We start from the raw sequence: 16,688 nt of genomic DNA on the forward strand, positions 1-16,688 counted from the left end.
AGGGTTATGCTGCAGTTAAAAAGTTGAACATGCTCTTCTTTTTTCTATGCTATGGAACAATTTAGTTATCATGTGATAACATTATTAGTATGTGTTGTGTTATGTTCAATTTCAAAAATAATGACTTGTGGAAACATGGGGCCCCGGAGTACTGACAAACTGGGCCTTAATATTCTGCTTAGTTTAACTAGACTTAGATAGAATCCTTCTGACTCTAGCCACCTGACCTCCCTTTTCTTAGACCACTTACTTTAGGAAGTTTGTAACTGCAAGTTCATACCCTGCTCCTTGAGCTATAACTCATTTAAAAGTCTGTTGCCAGTTTTAAAACCCAGGATTGTGATTCTTAAGGGCCGGGACCCATCCCAGTGAAACATTATCACCAAGGATGAAAGCAGCCTGTCTCGTAGTCCCTGTGGAAGTGTAAGGGCCTGATTCCAAGTTACAAAACTGCCTCCAATCACAAAGATTGGGGAATATTTACTTTTCCTGCCAAGACGCGGCTGACACACAGAGGCAGCCTAAAATCCTCTCCACTTCATCTCTTAACAGCAGAACTGAGTCTTGAACCCATTCTCTTCCTCATTTGAACAGCCTTGGACTAGGTCACTCTAGACGGTTCAACTATAGCCAGTGCAGTTTTCACATTGACAGAATCTTTTTCATATTTCTGTTTTTATACCACTGTTAGGTTATACTTTTTCAAGAATCTCTCCGTAGATGTATCAGAGATCTCGTGTACTTTTATTTTTCATTGAAAAATTTCTATTTCTAATGAATTCTAATCTTTGTAACTTTTTAAATTTTTTTGTTCTGTATGTCATCAGATTGAATATCGCCTTTATTATTTTCATTCTTTCCTTTTGTGAGTAATGATGAGTTTTAGTGGTTAATTTCCTCTGTACACTTGTCATATCTTGTAGATTTAATTATTTGGCAATTGAATTTTGATTACTTCTTTTATCAAGGTATTGCTTAGTTAATTGAGTAAACTGCCACATTGTTAGATTTTTTCATTTCTACCTTTGCAATTTCTTTATAGTTTTTAATGTGGTATAATTAGAGAGTAATTCTATACAATTTCTATATTTCAGTTTTACAATTTCTAAGACTTTCTATGAGGTACATACGAGTTCAGCGTTGGTTTTGATTTTGGGAGGACTCTTAATGAATAATGTTTGTTTTTCACCAATAAAAAAGCAAAGGGCAACCATCATTTGATAAGTTTTCCATGAAGCCAGTTTCCATCTGCCCATTTGTATGGGTGCCAAAGCACAAAAAAATTAATTTTTGAAAGGATTTCATAAAGGACAATCTGGAATTACAATGGTGACTTTGAGGAACTTTTGACATAAACAAAATTTTTCACTTTGGAGACAATTTAGCACAAAAAGGAAGAGAGAGTCTAGATTCTTTGTCCGAAAGATAGAATATTTATGAAAGTTCACTTTATTTAAATGATTTATAAAAGCTCGTGTGCGTGTGTCTCAGAAGACTTCTGCATCTAATATTTCTTTCCTTCATGCAGAAGGCCGATATATAGCTTTTGACAATAATAATTTCCCACATCGATGAAACTGGCTTCTTCAAATTCTCCTTTTTATTTTATTTTTTTCTCTTTTACTTTATCCCCTCTATTGGGAACTTTAGGAAATGAATTGATCAAGAAAATTATTATATGTTCACTATAAAAATATCTAGTCTAATACACAGCAATTGCCATCTATAAAAAGAAACTAAAGAAAAATTACTAAACTGAATTTATTTTGCTTAAGATATATGAGCTTATATATACAAAAAAGAAAAATAAAACCTGCAACTTGGGAAAGTAATTGAGTAATGGCCTTGCTCAACGTAAAAGGGAAAAGATGACCTTTAGTTCCACGAAATGAAGAAGAAAGCATAAATATGATTTAAGCAGTCTTTAAAATTCAGTTTTATAAACACATAAGCTTATAAATTGTGTTAAAATAAGAACACGTAGTAGTCCTATTAAGTATGTGAATAACACAAGTTAACAAATGCATATGTCTTCTTCCAAGTATTACTTTGTAAATTAATCCCAAGAAAATATTCTATGCAAGATTATTTCTAAGCATCTCATGATTTAAACTTTTAGAAATAAACATTGGTTTATGAGTCAAAGAAGCTATCACTGTTCCCACAAAAGTTTCAGATTTCAAATATATAAAATGGCACTTAAGTTAGTTTGTAATTATTAGGTTATCTCAAAATGTTAAAACCCATAAATTCTAATAATTCTAGGAATAATGAGGGATTAATATATTGACTTTAATTACAATTTCCAAGTTCCAAAGTAAATTTTAGACCTTAGACTAATATAAAAATGTGTTAATAAATAATCTTTGGTTTCCTGGGAATTTCAAAGCAAGCAAAAATAGAAGCTTTGATCATTAAACATAATTTTAATTTACCTTTTTTTTTTTCCATATAGAATGTGAAAATGCTTCTGTATGCTGTTATGTTTTGGTGCCTTTTTTTTGACAGTAGAATTTCTGAAGTTTATATGAAATATCTGCTCATAAAGATGAAGAGCTTATGGATCTGTGATTAGTTTTCACTGTGTCTGTGTTTGTAGGAAGCAAAAGTTAGTTACTTGGGTTAAGATGAAAGTTAACGTAAATGAGTGAGGTTACATTATCTATAATAATAATAATATGAATGTGAACTTTGCTGGAATGACCCAGTTAACACAAATTGTATTCTATCTCCTTATAAAAAGAAAGATTAAAAATTGTTCATGTGAGGAATGAAGCTTGTATGAATTCTCCAAGTTGTAATCAACTCATAATTGTGAGAATTGTTTTCCAAACCTATACAGTTTCATTGTCATTATTTATATGCATAAGTAGCCTTCTCATGTTAGGATTTATGCTGAAACCCAAAGACTAGGTACTATTTACCAATTAATTCTTGTTTGCAGATTTTAGTACACCTGCCAGTCCAGTATAATTCATGATATATCAATTTATAATACATGCCATATCATTTGATTGATTTATAGTATTAATCAAAAGCCTTGGAGATTTTTTACAATTCTCTTTGTGTATTTTTTCATTCAGGAATAATCATTTACATTCTTATAAATTAATTGAATGTCATTCCTAAAATGAGGATTCTACCTTCAGTTTCATAAAATTTGAAGATTCTTTTGATGGTGGGCACAACATACTGACACTCAAGATAGATGAAAGGCTGAGTGAGAGAAGGCCTTCACTGAGGGCCTTACAAAGGTCGACCTGGGGATAAGATAACAGCAAGTTGGAATTCAGGGGACAGCTTATATGTGCCAAGTAGGGTGACATTAGCTAGATTTCATGGGTTCCCTGGGGATTGGCTCATTAAATAATTTGGATGGCTCTTGGGCAAATTGACTATCATTCATTTTATGGTATTTAATCCAAGGAAGGTATACTGTGGCCTGAAGTATGAGAACCCAGTAAGGTGAATGGTTGGGGAATGTGAACTTAGTTAGAAAGGGAAACTGAGCCAGGACCTCAAAACTGGCCCATAGCAGTATTAAATAAACTCTCTTATACCTGCTTCCAGTGTGATCAAATCAGCCAACATAATTAATTGGCCCAAACTGTTCAGTTTTCCCCATAACAGAAATTTGGCTGCAATCTTAAATCAGTATTTGTTGGACAATTTTGCTCAAAATTCCTGAGGCTGTCTCTAGTACATGTCCTGTCTGCCAACCTCATAATTCTGGCAAATATCTATGAAAGTGGGACATAGGTGTTTGAACACCAGCAAATGGAATTTATGCATTTGTACCATTTAAATGAACAGGTACACATTCTTATTATTGTCTGTTTTTTGGATGGCTAGCAGCTTTGCTCAATGAAAAGATGATTATGTAAATGTAAACATAACTTAAAAGGTAAACTCACAACTTTAATACCGTGTGTCCAATTTGGGTTATCTAACTTAAATATCCAATACCAATGGGGAGTCCTAGCAGGACCTTGCAGGGCACCCTCCCAAACCTCTGCCTCTTGTTTGTAGAAAAGATGAAATTTCCCAGGCCTCTCTGAGTCATAAAAGAGCAGGCTCAAGCAGTTGATAATTAGGACAATAAAGTCACAGATTCATTATCAGATGCACATTCCTGAGATGTTTTACAGACACTATACTTGCTACCAGAGGAAAAAAGGTATACTGTGTGATGACCAGATCTCTTCCTTAGCCTCCCCTTCAGTAGTCTCTTGAATTTCTCTGTTAGAAATTCAAGGCTGTTGCCCCCAGGATCATACCTCTGTCCCTCCCTTGAATAGAAACCAATTACTCCTATCTAAGTCACAGGAGGAAGCTGCAAAGAGAAAAAACAAAAACTGGTGAGAACAAATTAGGCCCAAGATGGCAGAGGATTTGACTTCCAGTAGACTTTGAGCCTCATTATAATTCATTAGCATACTAAATGACACACCCACCAGCACCAGGAGAGTTGACAGTTGCCATGACAACAGCCAGAATATCCTGCATAAGGACTGGAAAAAGTGATTGACTCCAACACACCTGGAAGGAGGACATGAGGGCAGAAGTCTCCAGGAAAAGCCCCTGTGCCCCTACCTGGAGATGTAGCTCTCATCCTGCCACCTGGGCTAACAGTTCCCCACTGGAGCACTTCTCTTCTCTTTTCCCCCACTCAAACACTTTCTTTCCCTTCTCTCTTTTGAGCAATAAAGGTGTCTTTGACTTTGTCTTTCTGCTTCTGCTGAGAATTCCTCCCCAACTGGTGGGCAATGTCCCACACTTTTGGTGGGCTGTCTAATTTGGGAATCTCTCTATCTGCTAACAAAGGCATTCACTTTATGATTTTACATTTTATAAAAAGCTTTGCAAGACACTGGGAAAGTAGTCCTCCTTGGATTTTTCAGTGTTCCTGCAGGGTTCTGGCCTCCTGAACAATGGAAATTGACATGCTAAAAATAGACACTGTGTCCTTTTGTCCTCTGGAAGCATTTGCTCTTTCACGTTTTCAGTGCACTTTGCACAGAGGCGTGGGTTTGCCTTTCACAGCGGCTGGATCCCTGGGCTGTTCCTTTACATTCACATTCAAAATGGTTGTAAACTAGGGACCTCCTCCTTCTTGTCTCGGAGATTTGTTTTCATTAAGGAGGTACAGTTTCTCTCTCTCTCAAGTGGGAGAGGAGTGTAACTGTATATCAGTCACTTTGTAAACTCATAATTTCAGATTCCTCTCCTGTAGTATAAGAAAACCACTTTTTGTATGGGTGGCTAACCATCGGCCTCTCATTGCATCTTTCTGAGAGTGGGGTATGGAAAACTGATGTGGTCATTGCTGTAATTAATAATAGTCTGATTCTAATCTGGAACCCTTATGTTTGCTTTCAGAATAACATAAATAACTATAAGTGTCAATGCTTTATCCGATGCTGCTCACCATCTACAAACATCTTTGTCCTTATCATCCATCATCAGCAATGAAAACTGAGAGAACAAAGACACTTCAAAGCTTTCACAATCATCTAATGTATTATTATAAAGTCTTAAGTCACTGAAGCCAGATTTATTACTAACAAGTACAAAAAGTTTTTCTCAAGGATAAAGTATGGACTCCTTGTGTGACCTTTAGCTAAAAATTGGAAGTAACTGATTTAAGACTCCTTTTTTTTATCTTACTGGAAAGAGCCTCATCAGATCCTGTTAACACAAACTCTGCACTAAAAATCTGAGGAACTGACACTTAAGTTCATGTCTCTTGTTAAAAAGTATTGACTCCTGGGCCCATGAATCTTGGTTAAAAAGATATTATGTTTGTACTTCCAGAACTTCAGTGCTGGCAAGAGAACCTGATAACAAAGAATCTTGAATCAAGTAGCATAATGTTAAATATTCTAGGACCAGCACCATGCAAATGTCAGAAGCCAATGATTGCCACACCTTAAACAAACAAAAAACCCATTCTCTCTTTTTTTTTCCATAATTCTGTTTTCCCTATCTATTAATTTCAAATTCATTTTATCTTGAGTTGTTTACATGTTGCAACATTCAAACAGACAAAAGTGTATGACTTAATGGCCTTTTGTGAGTTTCACTCCTTCCATATTAGCAAATTCACCTTCAAACTAGAAAGTCTCTTCCATACTGTTTTTTGGGATCACATAAATATGTTAAGAAGTAACACTTTATTTTTTGTTTCTCCACATATTTCTAATATATTTTTTGCATGAGAACTTTAATTTCTATATTAGCTTCCTAAGAGCTATATATTAAATAGATCACAAGGGATTTCCATCCTCTCCATTTCTTTGGGCAGACAATATGTGTCTTGAACAGGAGATATGAAAAGAACAGAAAATTATGATTTTTAAAGAGTTTTGGTTATCTCAGTAACAGTGTATTAACTTGAAAACATGTGTAAGTTTAATCTTACTGCAGAGTGATTTAACAGGGGCATTATACCGATTAATATTTGCAGCAGAGAGAGTTTTATTTTTTTAATTTTTTTATTGTAGTATAGTCAGTTTACAGTGTTGTGTCAATTTCCAGTGTACAGCATAAAGCTTCAGTCATACATGAACATATATATTTTCATTTTCATATTTTTCAACATAAGTTACTATAATATATTGAATATCTTTCCCTGTGCTATACAGTAGGAACTTGTTGTTTATCTATTTTATGTGTATTAGTACCTACAATTCTCAAACTCCCAATTTTTCCCTTCCCACCCCATTACCCCTCTGGTAACCATAAGTTTGTTTTCTATGTCTGTGAGTCTGTTTCTGTTTTGTGAATAAGTTTGACTTTTTTTTTTCTTTAAAGATCCCACGTGTAAGTGATATCATATGGTATTTTTCTTTCTCTTTCTGGCTTGTTTGTCTTAGAATGACAATCTCCAGGTCCATCCATGTTGCTGCAAATGGCATTATTTTATCATTTTTTATGGCTGAGTAGTATTCCATTGTATAAATATACCACAACTTCTTTATCCAGTCTTCTGACGAGGACATTTAGGTTGTTCGGAGATAGTTTTAAAAAATGCAATGTTCCCTGAAGACAGAAAGTCTGTGCCAATGCATGAAACTCCAAAGAGATCTGTATATAAGCTGTGTTATAACACATTCCTTTATTTCATTTTCATCAATGGAAAATTAGAAAACATTGACAGAAAATGATTAATTCTTCCAGATTGTGCATTTGTTTGTTTGTTTTAGAGTTAGAATTATAGAAAATGCTGTTACTCTCAATCAATTTCTTAGTAGAGGATCAGAATTCATTAATAGTATAACTAATTAAGGTATCTAATTATTTTAACTGGTGGGTCCATGTTAATTTTGGAGCATAAAAATCATTATCAAAGTTCTATTGACATAAACTCTGACATTCTTTGTTAAATTTTGCCCTTATTTTAAATGGTAATTCCACATGGATGCAGATTTTTTAGACTGTGAATATATACAGCATTTATTCTACTCTTTTTAGAAAGTGTTATTTTTTATATCGTGAAAATCTGAAACAGTATGAACATGGTCAGTCTGATTTGATGATTCTTACATAAATAGGCCTCTACAATGTATATCAATTTTACTAAGAATAAATGTAAGCAGAATAATCAATAGTGTCTGTTAATTTATTATTCAAATAGCATTTATTAGATGCTTGTTACATATTAGATACAAAGAGTATTTTAAAATGAATAGCATTTGATTACTACCAATTATCTCATTCACAGAAGTGTCCAGTGAGGTTATAAAATAGGAAAATGGGTCAAGGATCAAATGATTAGTTTCTAAACTTTTACCTTTGGTTTATATTGATATATCTCAGCTATCTGTAACAAACCAGTTATGTATTGGATGTTTTCCTTAGAATCTGTGAGTAATATTGTTACTTTGGTTGAGAACTGACCTGTAAACTCCTCTATAGAGTTATAAATATTTTGTTATTTTGCAGGATGGACCTCCCCCCAACCCCAATCTGCATTCAGATGTTGAAGCTGATGACACATCACCCACCAAGAGAATCTGACAGAAGGTCCTCATACCAGGGACACCTGGGGAAATCAGTTTGTGCAAACAGGTAAGAGGTGGCTTGGGCAAAGCAGAGGGGATGGGTTTATAGCTATTAAAAGGTGTAACCAGGGGAATGTTCTGACACCCAGTCAGGAGGTGTGTGAGATTTAAATTTCCCACCTGCTCCAAAGGAGGTGTGTGCTGGCTCTTGCATCAGCTTGTCCAGAGTGGGGCCAAAGGGAAAAAAGACTAAGAGTTAAAAAGAAGTCAACAAGCATCATAAATGTGGTCATCTGTAAAATGTATGTGATGAATCGTCTTTAGGCTAAATGATGTTTAGCCTATTTTTGGAAAGTACTATAGCATCTCAAAAAGAATGTAAGCTATAGGATAAAGCAGAACTAGGATTTGATTTCATTCTCTGCTTTAAAGTATCATGTGGTTTTCAGTATCATTTTATACGTGTTGGATTCAGAATTTTTTTTTGTTTTGTTTTTCTTCTTTAAAGCTGAGTTAATTCTTAATCTGTATTGTGACTTTAACTCTCATGGTAAAGACAAGGTAGTACATGTCAAGCAGTTTGACAAATATTTTACTTTGTGTTTTATTTTCTTGAAATAATATGAGTAACTATGATTCTTGATACGTGTTTCCAAAGAAAACCCATTGTAGGAATTCAGTGAAGCTAAGTATTTCATGAGTTATACTATGTGGGTTTCCCGCTCTATACGTTAATGGGACTTCCTGAATGAAACCAATCTGTTTGGGTAGATGGTGCAGGAAGTTAACTTTGTCTTATTAGATATGTCTAGGTAGGGATAAAGAGAAAGGCTGGAAAATGCGAGGGCTGCAGAGGAAAATGTTAATACTGAATTCTTAGGCCCTAGAACTTCCACAAATAGGTTTTGAGAATAACCAGGAAATATTAGATTTTAGATGTTGCAAGATCAAATCTTTTTAATTATTAGTATAGGAATGTATCTTGAGTAAAGAGTTTTAATATATGAGTTTTTAATGAAATTTTTTTAAGGAGACATTTAATGTGCTTTTTGGTAAAAGTATATTACTTTCTCTTTATAAATTACAAAATGTTATTTAGCAGACACAATTGTCACTGTGAATATATTCAAGTAAAATGATAGAAAAATGAGGATTTTTCATTCCAAAATTTATTTAAATAATTTTCTCTTTTGTACGTTGTTCTAAAAGTTATTCCTAAAGTCATTTCAAAGACTTCTTTCTAATATCTGCCATGCACTAGGATATAAATAGTATTCAACAAAGCAGCACAGTTAAAACACAAATATTTAATATCAGGGAAACCAAAGTACAAAATACATGTTGTATTTCAGCACATATTCAGGGAACATCTTGTATTCAGATAATAAATTTCACATTTAAAATTATTTACTATGGAAATTAGAGGTATAGAATAAATAGCTTTCTTCCCTTTAATTAATGGCTTAAGCATTTCTTGAAAATGTTATAGGCTTTTAAAAATTTAATGACTTTTTCCATTTTATATTAAAAAATAACTTCAATATTGCAAAGATGTTAGTGAGTCAAATATGCATGTAAATTATATAAAATTGGACAGCTAGTCTTATATCATTAAGAAGTTAATGATTGCTAATATTTGAGCTATAAAGACTTCAAATGATCAGCACAGTTGCCGTATAATTAACTGAAATTACTTTAATAAAACCAGTAATTGATTTTGAAACTAGAGCAGTATATTTAAAAATCTACATGGTATTCAGTGTATGTACTATTATTTTATTAAAATCAAGACTTTGTTGAAGAGGTCTTGATAGGGAAAAATCATGAAAAAAATATATGTATGTGACAAATAAAATACTCTTAATGGTCTACATATAGGGACAATTTGATATTCTCTCAGGATAGGAAACTCTTATTTTAAGATGTTGCCAATAGATGCAACTGGTGTTCCAGGTTCTTATCCCATCCCAGAAAGAATTCAGAGACAAGACTTAGAGGTTAAAAAAGGTAAAGTGAGGATTTATTAAAGGATGGATAGTACACTCTCAGGGGAGAGCGGGCAGGCTCAGGTGAGCGGCTGCCCCGAGTTTCTTTAGCAAGTTACTTACATAGGGTGTAAAAATGAATGGGCAGAATATTCATAGGGGAGGAATGGGTTTGAGGGTAGTATTCCCTGATTATCATCCCAACTCCACCTTCCCATAGGGAGGAGGGATTTTTGTCCTTATTTAGTCTAGATTGAAAGTGTCATGGCAACAGTGCATGATGGGTACTTCTGATCTGCAAGGCTAATTTTATTGAAATGAGGGCATAATGAGCAAAAGGTTACATTAGGACACTAGAAATTCTTTCCTTTTCTCACCTTTGTTCTTCTCCAGGCCACTTGTCATCCCAAAATGCATGATCCCTTACCAACCCCAAGGTTCCTGCTTTTCTTTCTCTGCCCAAGGACCCCTGCTGCTCACATGATGTGTGGTTTCCTGCATTTGGCCTGTGCCCCTCCTTTCTGCCCAATTCCTGCCATTTGGTCTGTGTCCCCCATTCTCTACTCATATCTAGCTATCTGCCTGCTCTAACAAAACTAATCATTGTGCACTTCCTTTCTGAGAAACTAAAATACCAAAGAGAAACGTAAATACTTTTTCTTGCAAGATTTAGTCAATGCAAGTGTCTTATTACCTATATTTACTCAGGTTTTGATTATGCAACACTCCTCACCTGTGTTCAGCTTAGGCCAGCATCTAAGCCTCTCTCTGTGCCAGCACTTTGTATCTGGCATCCCAGCTTGGGCTCAGGGAGGCAGGGAGGACACAGTAGCCAAGAGCATAGTTCTTACTGCAGGAAAGAGCAGACAGCTAAACTGATCACCCAAGGATCCTTCACCCCAATCCAGGCTCACACACTGTGTAAAACAAATTTCTGTATAAAATTATTTTAGGTGGGAAAAAAATATCTGGAAGCATTTTATTTCAAACTATTAAACTTAACTGTCTCGGGAAGTGAGGAGCTTGAAGGGGACTATTGATGAATTTTACTTTCTCCTTTATATAGGTTTTATGTTAAAAATTACAATGATTATAATATGTATTATTTTCATCCTTCAAAAACAAAGAATAGAAACATAGTTTTGAAAGATCAGAATAATCCCAGTAGAATTGTATACAGGATGCCATCATCTCTCACATAGAATTTCTGCACCATGTACATTACAGTTCCTGGGCTTTGATATGATGACAAGGCTGAGTACAAAGAAGTCTATGAAAGAGGCTGTTCTTGAAAAACTCACAGTATAAATTAGAGAATATACAAATATGATATTTTTCTTATACCTCCAAGTAATGAGATTGAGTATTCCAATTAAAACTCAAAGAAATATGAAGAGTAATTAAGATAGAAGAGGACAGAGTAAGAATGTGATAGAAGAATTATGACCCTGTGGATACAGACCACGTGAAGTGGCAGAATTACAGGGGGCTCGTAAAGTAGTTATTAGGTCAGAATGAACCAGAGGAGTAAAATGCATCTAGGAAAAAGTAGACTCAGAGAAAGCAATAACAATTCAGGTCTATTTTATTTAAAAGAAACAGAATTCAAGGTTTTCGTAAATGTTGTCTTCTTTGGTTCTAAGAAAGAAATCGCATCTGTGGGTTTTGCATGTATATATTTGTACAGATTAAATATGTATCTATATCTCTTTCACTGTATCATGTTTATCATAATCAAATAGAATAGTGAATGTATAAATATATTAAGGTGAAAACAACCAAGAGTTTTATATTTATAAACAGCATAAAGGTGTGTAATCCTGATTTATGGCCTCTCGTATTATGGTAAGGTCTTGAATTATGCAAGGATAATTTAGCACACTGATCTATGTAAGTATAATAAAAGAGTAAAATTTTAAAAGAAGCATGGATAAAGAAATCTGTCAGTTAATCATTTATAGAGAATACAAGTTGCTATGTCTCTATAAGTAACTCACTGTAAAAACTTCTAACCAGGCCAGTTTTGAGTTTAAGACATTGAGGAGAAAATTGAGCTGTTCAAAAAAGTTAAAATAATTTACTCAACTTTGTATGATAGACAAATGGAATCTGTGTCTTGGTTAAGTTTCAAATAGAAAGAACTCATACCGATCTTTCTCAAACTCTACCAAAAGACTGAAGAAGAGGGAACTCTCCCAAACTCATTCTCTGAAGCCACCATTACTTGACACCAAAACCAAAGATACTGCCAAAAAAGAAAATTACAGGCCAACATAGTGATGAACATAGATGCAAAACTTCTCAACAAAATATTAGTAAACAAAATCCAACAACATGTGTAAAAGATCATACACGATGATTAAGTTGGATTCATCCCAGGGACACAAGTATGTTTCAACATATGCAAATCAATCAATGTGATACACCATATCCACCAAAGAAAGGACAAAAGTCACATGATCAAATAAGTATGTATACTGGAAGCTGTCCTTAAGATGAGAATATTGAAAAAATATTCCATTTGCTGTTAGCTAAAGATATGTTGATGTTCATATAGCCATTGTTAAAAATGTATAGCTTAGAAAATACACAGCATGTGGGTGCTCACTAAGCAGACATAAACTAGTTAGAAATTAAAATATGCACATTATTTAGCAAACACCATGTGTAGCGAGTAGTAAGCCTGATTTTCCGACTAAAACTTTAATATGGTTATTTTTAGGAATGCATCAGCTTTCGTAGTATCTGCATTCTGGTGGCAGTAGCAATTTATCCTGCTTGTGTCAGTTCTCTTGCTTTAGTAAAATGTACATTTACTGATTCTATTAATGTTTAATTATTACAAATGTTATGTTTTATCTCTTAATAACTAAATAGATCACTCAATCAACTATATTTATTTAGAACCTACCGTGCACAAATACTGTACACTTTACATAGCAGTGAATGAAATATAGATGGTACCTGCTCCTGCTGGCTTCCTATTTTAACTAAAACAGCTCCAATTAAAGTGGCATGCAATTGTATAATGTCAGGTTCATTGATTCTATGTTAGAATTTCACCATTTACACAAATTTGCAGCGTTGTAGAACATATAAAAATTGGAAGTGATGATAAAATTAAAGTCTTAGATAATGATAACGTGGAGTGCCTCTGAGGTGTGCTGTATTACAACATACTGATCTCTGGGGTTCACAGATAAAGTTGTTCTATGGTCATATACGACTTCCAGCAAGCCAGCTTTAACTGATAAGATACCTTTTATATTTTTCCTAAACAGTAGGCAAAGGAGAGCAAGCATTTATTAATATCCTCTTTTTTCCTGGGTGAGATGATATAAAAGAATACTGAGTGTTTGCTAGGAGAGACAGCTGTGAGAAAGAGGAAGTATTTAAGTTGGGCAGAGTTTGATGAAAATAGTAATTTAAATTCATTGAGCATTACAGAGTGCCAAGAAACACTGTAAAAAACCTTTAATCTCTATCTGCATCTCTATGACTTGGGTATTATTAACATCTCTTTTTACAGATACGGACACTGAGGCACAGAGCAATTAACTTGTCCAAAATCACACAGACATCAATTCAGAGCCAGGATTTAAACATCAGCAATATGGCCATCAAGATTTCTTTTCATATAGTCTTATTATGGCCCTCAGATTGGAAACTGTTTCTTGGATCCCAGAAAGACGGCCAGAGAGAACATCCTTAGGGTATTTCCTTGCAGGCAAACAGTCAATAAATAGTAAATGATGCATCACATCATACAAGGACTAGATTTGCTGACCTCTAAAATTCCTTCCAATTGCAGCATTAGATGATTCCATAAAGGTTGAGTTCATGAATTTCACGTGACTGCTCAGCCCAGACCCAAGACACATTGAAAAGTTGCAATGTGGAAAGAGACCAGTAGTGCCTGCTCTACAGAGAACAAAACAGGTTTGAGGGAGTCCATTTCCAGCAGAAGAGTCCAAGGGCTGAGAAGCACACCCACAGACACTTAGCTGTCAGTGGAACCCACGTAATAGATTACCTTCTACTGCTTGGTCTCTGTTCTCCGAATCCAGTTTTCCTGACCTGCTATCCTCATGAGTGGCCATGGCAACTTTTCTTTTCATCTAATCAATTTAATATATTTTGCATGCTTAGGTGACAAAGTCCCAGAGGAGCTGTTTGCATGATGTTGTGACCCATTGCTAAATCTAGGACAGGGATTAATTTGGTAACTTTGTATTGGAAACCCATATTTAGGTAACAGGATGACATATAAATACTTCTAAGAGAATAGTTGTGTCATTGTGTATATATGTACACATATACATGTCTATAATATACACATATGTAAGTTATGTTTTCTTTAGTCGACATTTCTGAGGATTTATGCCTGGGCTGACAGCTTCTCAGAGCTTTCTGAGGGACTGCTCCAAAGTGGCAAGGGAGAAGCCAAGATATACGAGTTTTTGCAACAAAGACCAGGTAGTTGGAACATCGAAAGATGACTGTTAATTAACAAAAACCAGGTATCTCAAGTTAAGGAATTTAGTGCTTTTCTATGTACGGGAATGTGCAAAGCTCTGGGCTCACTGAAAGCATTCCTTTCATGTGCACCTTAGCCATCTAGGGCCAGCATCCTGCTCTTTCCCATCCTGAGTTCCCTGGAGGGCACCGTTGCGGGTGGCGGCAGAGGCTGGGCTGCCCGCCTGTCTGCATCCTCAGTTCCTTCTGCTCACTGGGAGGGCAGGGGGAGGGTGTGGAAGTAGCAGCTGATGACTTGATGGCCACAGCATTCTTTGTTTACTGATATGACTGGCAATATTTTTTGTTCACACTGATGACTTCATCTTAGTATCACATTTCAGGACCTTCAAAAACATTTGCAACTATTAAAAGGAATAATATCAAAGCAGACAAATACCCACAAGCCTTCCTGTTCAGCAGGTACTGATTAGCATCCAGTTGGGATGATTGGAAAAAAAAAAGCTAGCTTATATATGTTATCTCCAAAACTCACTGTGAACATGCCTCTCTTGCCTGCATCACATTACTCTACCCATCTTTGTTTTTAATCTGCTCATCTTGAACTGCTGTTGTGCAAATTTAAGCACCCTGCATCTTCCAGCAGGCTACCCTTGCAAAAACTAGCTGGATTTGGCCGTAGGAGTTGCCTAGAAATACAGAGGTGAAGATGCCCCTGGGAGGCAGTCCTCAAACAATGGGTAACAGGGGCTTTGCATAAGAATTTCAGCATCTCTAATTTTAAATGGACCATTCTGAGAGGTGTTCTGACTCTTCAAATGTCCAAAGGGAATTTAGAGTTAAAGCCTACAGCAATGAACTTGATAATGCACCCTTGTATAAGCTTTTACTCCTTCTTTTCGCATGTCATGTTTTCTCACAACTGTACCTGAGTACTTGTTTCTGGGTCCATTTTAAGGGACTCCAAGCTAAGATACTCATTCTAGTTGTTCAATACAATAAAAACTAATCATTAAGTGGCAGTTTTAAGAATCAGTCCAGAGGCTATGTCTCAAAATCTTTGCAAATAAGTTCATCTCATCCCTTCTATGTAATTCACAATTTTGTGAGCTCAACTTGCATGCGTACTGAAACAGAATTACAGCTGTTAGAAAAGGCTTGGCACTCCCTGCAAAATTAGGAGCCAAACATTTAGATTCTTCAAAAAAAAAATTGGTGGTATTACCTGCACCATGTGACTCTGTTTTCAATCAATTAATAAGGAATCTCTACTTCAGGTCATTAGCAAACATGTCAGTTTCAAAATTTTGTCATAACTTAACCCTAAAAAATTTGACTAAGGCAATTGATGTAAGGAATATTAGTGCTGAAAGACATGTTAATCATTCGCAGTCCTACGTATCTGAATTTTATGTCAGATCCATTATTTATCCTGAATTCATTCTCGATTTACCTTGGGAATGGAAAACCAGAAAGTTCATGCCTCAGATACATTTTTGTACAACTTAGAAATAGCTTCCATAAAACATGAGTTGACATGACTAACTTTATCTCTATGATTCATACAAAAAATTAGAAAATAAATAAGTCTTCATCTTTTGTAAAATGGTTATGAAAGATTATTCTTCATATTATCCATTAGTCCTTATAAAAACTTCTCCCAGATAAATTAGCTAAGAATTGAGTGTGAAGAAAAATTTGAAGAACTATCTTCATAAACTAATAAGCAGCTTTTCATTCATGAATGAAATTTTAGTAGACTTTCTTTCTCTTTTTATATTTCCAGTTAGGCAGCCAGAAGTAAATTTTATTCTTAGTGGTAATTTTTTCAGTATTAAGTGTTCAGTGTAAGTGCTTTCTACTCAAAGTGCGGAAGTGTTTTCTTTACTTTAATGATGTATTTTTAATGTCACATTAAACAATTATTGGAATAATAGCTAGTTGGGATCAGAACAAAAATGTGTTCAGTTTTATTCCTCCATCACATCAGCAAAACATAAGATTTGAAGAGTGTTTCTTTGCTTCCTTCCCTCACATTTATATTAAGAAAACACAATTCTCCAAGGATATAATGAATTTGGACTTCCCCAGTTGAAATTTCATTTTTTATAAAAATCAACAAGTATGTTCCCTCCCTCCTCCCCATTTTGCACAGTATTGTAATTTCACATCTAAATTTTAGATAGTCTCATAAAGCCCTTCATTTAAATCCGTTAATAAAGTG

General features: G+C 34.8%; 1 long non-coding RNA gene across 3 annotated transcripts in view; it reads left to right on the forward strand.

Annotated features, from left to right (window-relative positions):
• LOC141577556 (uncharacterized) overlaps positions 1–16,688 on the forward strand; it is a 550,417-nt gene that overhangs the window by 346,585 nt on the left and 187,144 nt on the right. For all 3 annotated transcript variants that reach the window (XR_012506804.1, XR_012506802.1, XR_012506803.1), the window contains one exon: positions 7,945–8,070. This is a non-coding gene — a long non-coding RNA (uncharacterized LOC141577556). The remainder of the gene's footprint in view (positions 1–7,944; positions 8,071–16,688) is intronic.

Source organism: Camelus bactrianus, chromosome 4 (assembly GCF_048773025.1).
Source record: "Camelus bactrianus isolate YW-2024 breed Bactrian camel chromosome 4, ASM4877302v1, whole genome shotgun sequence".
Lineage (NCBI taxonomy): Eukaryota > Metazoa > Chordata > Mammalia > Artiodactyla > Camelidae > Camelus > Camelus bactrianus.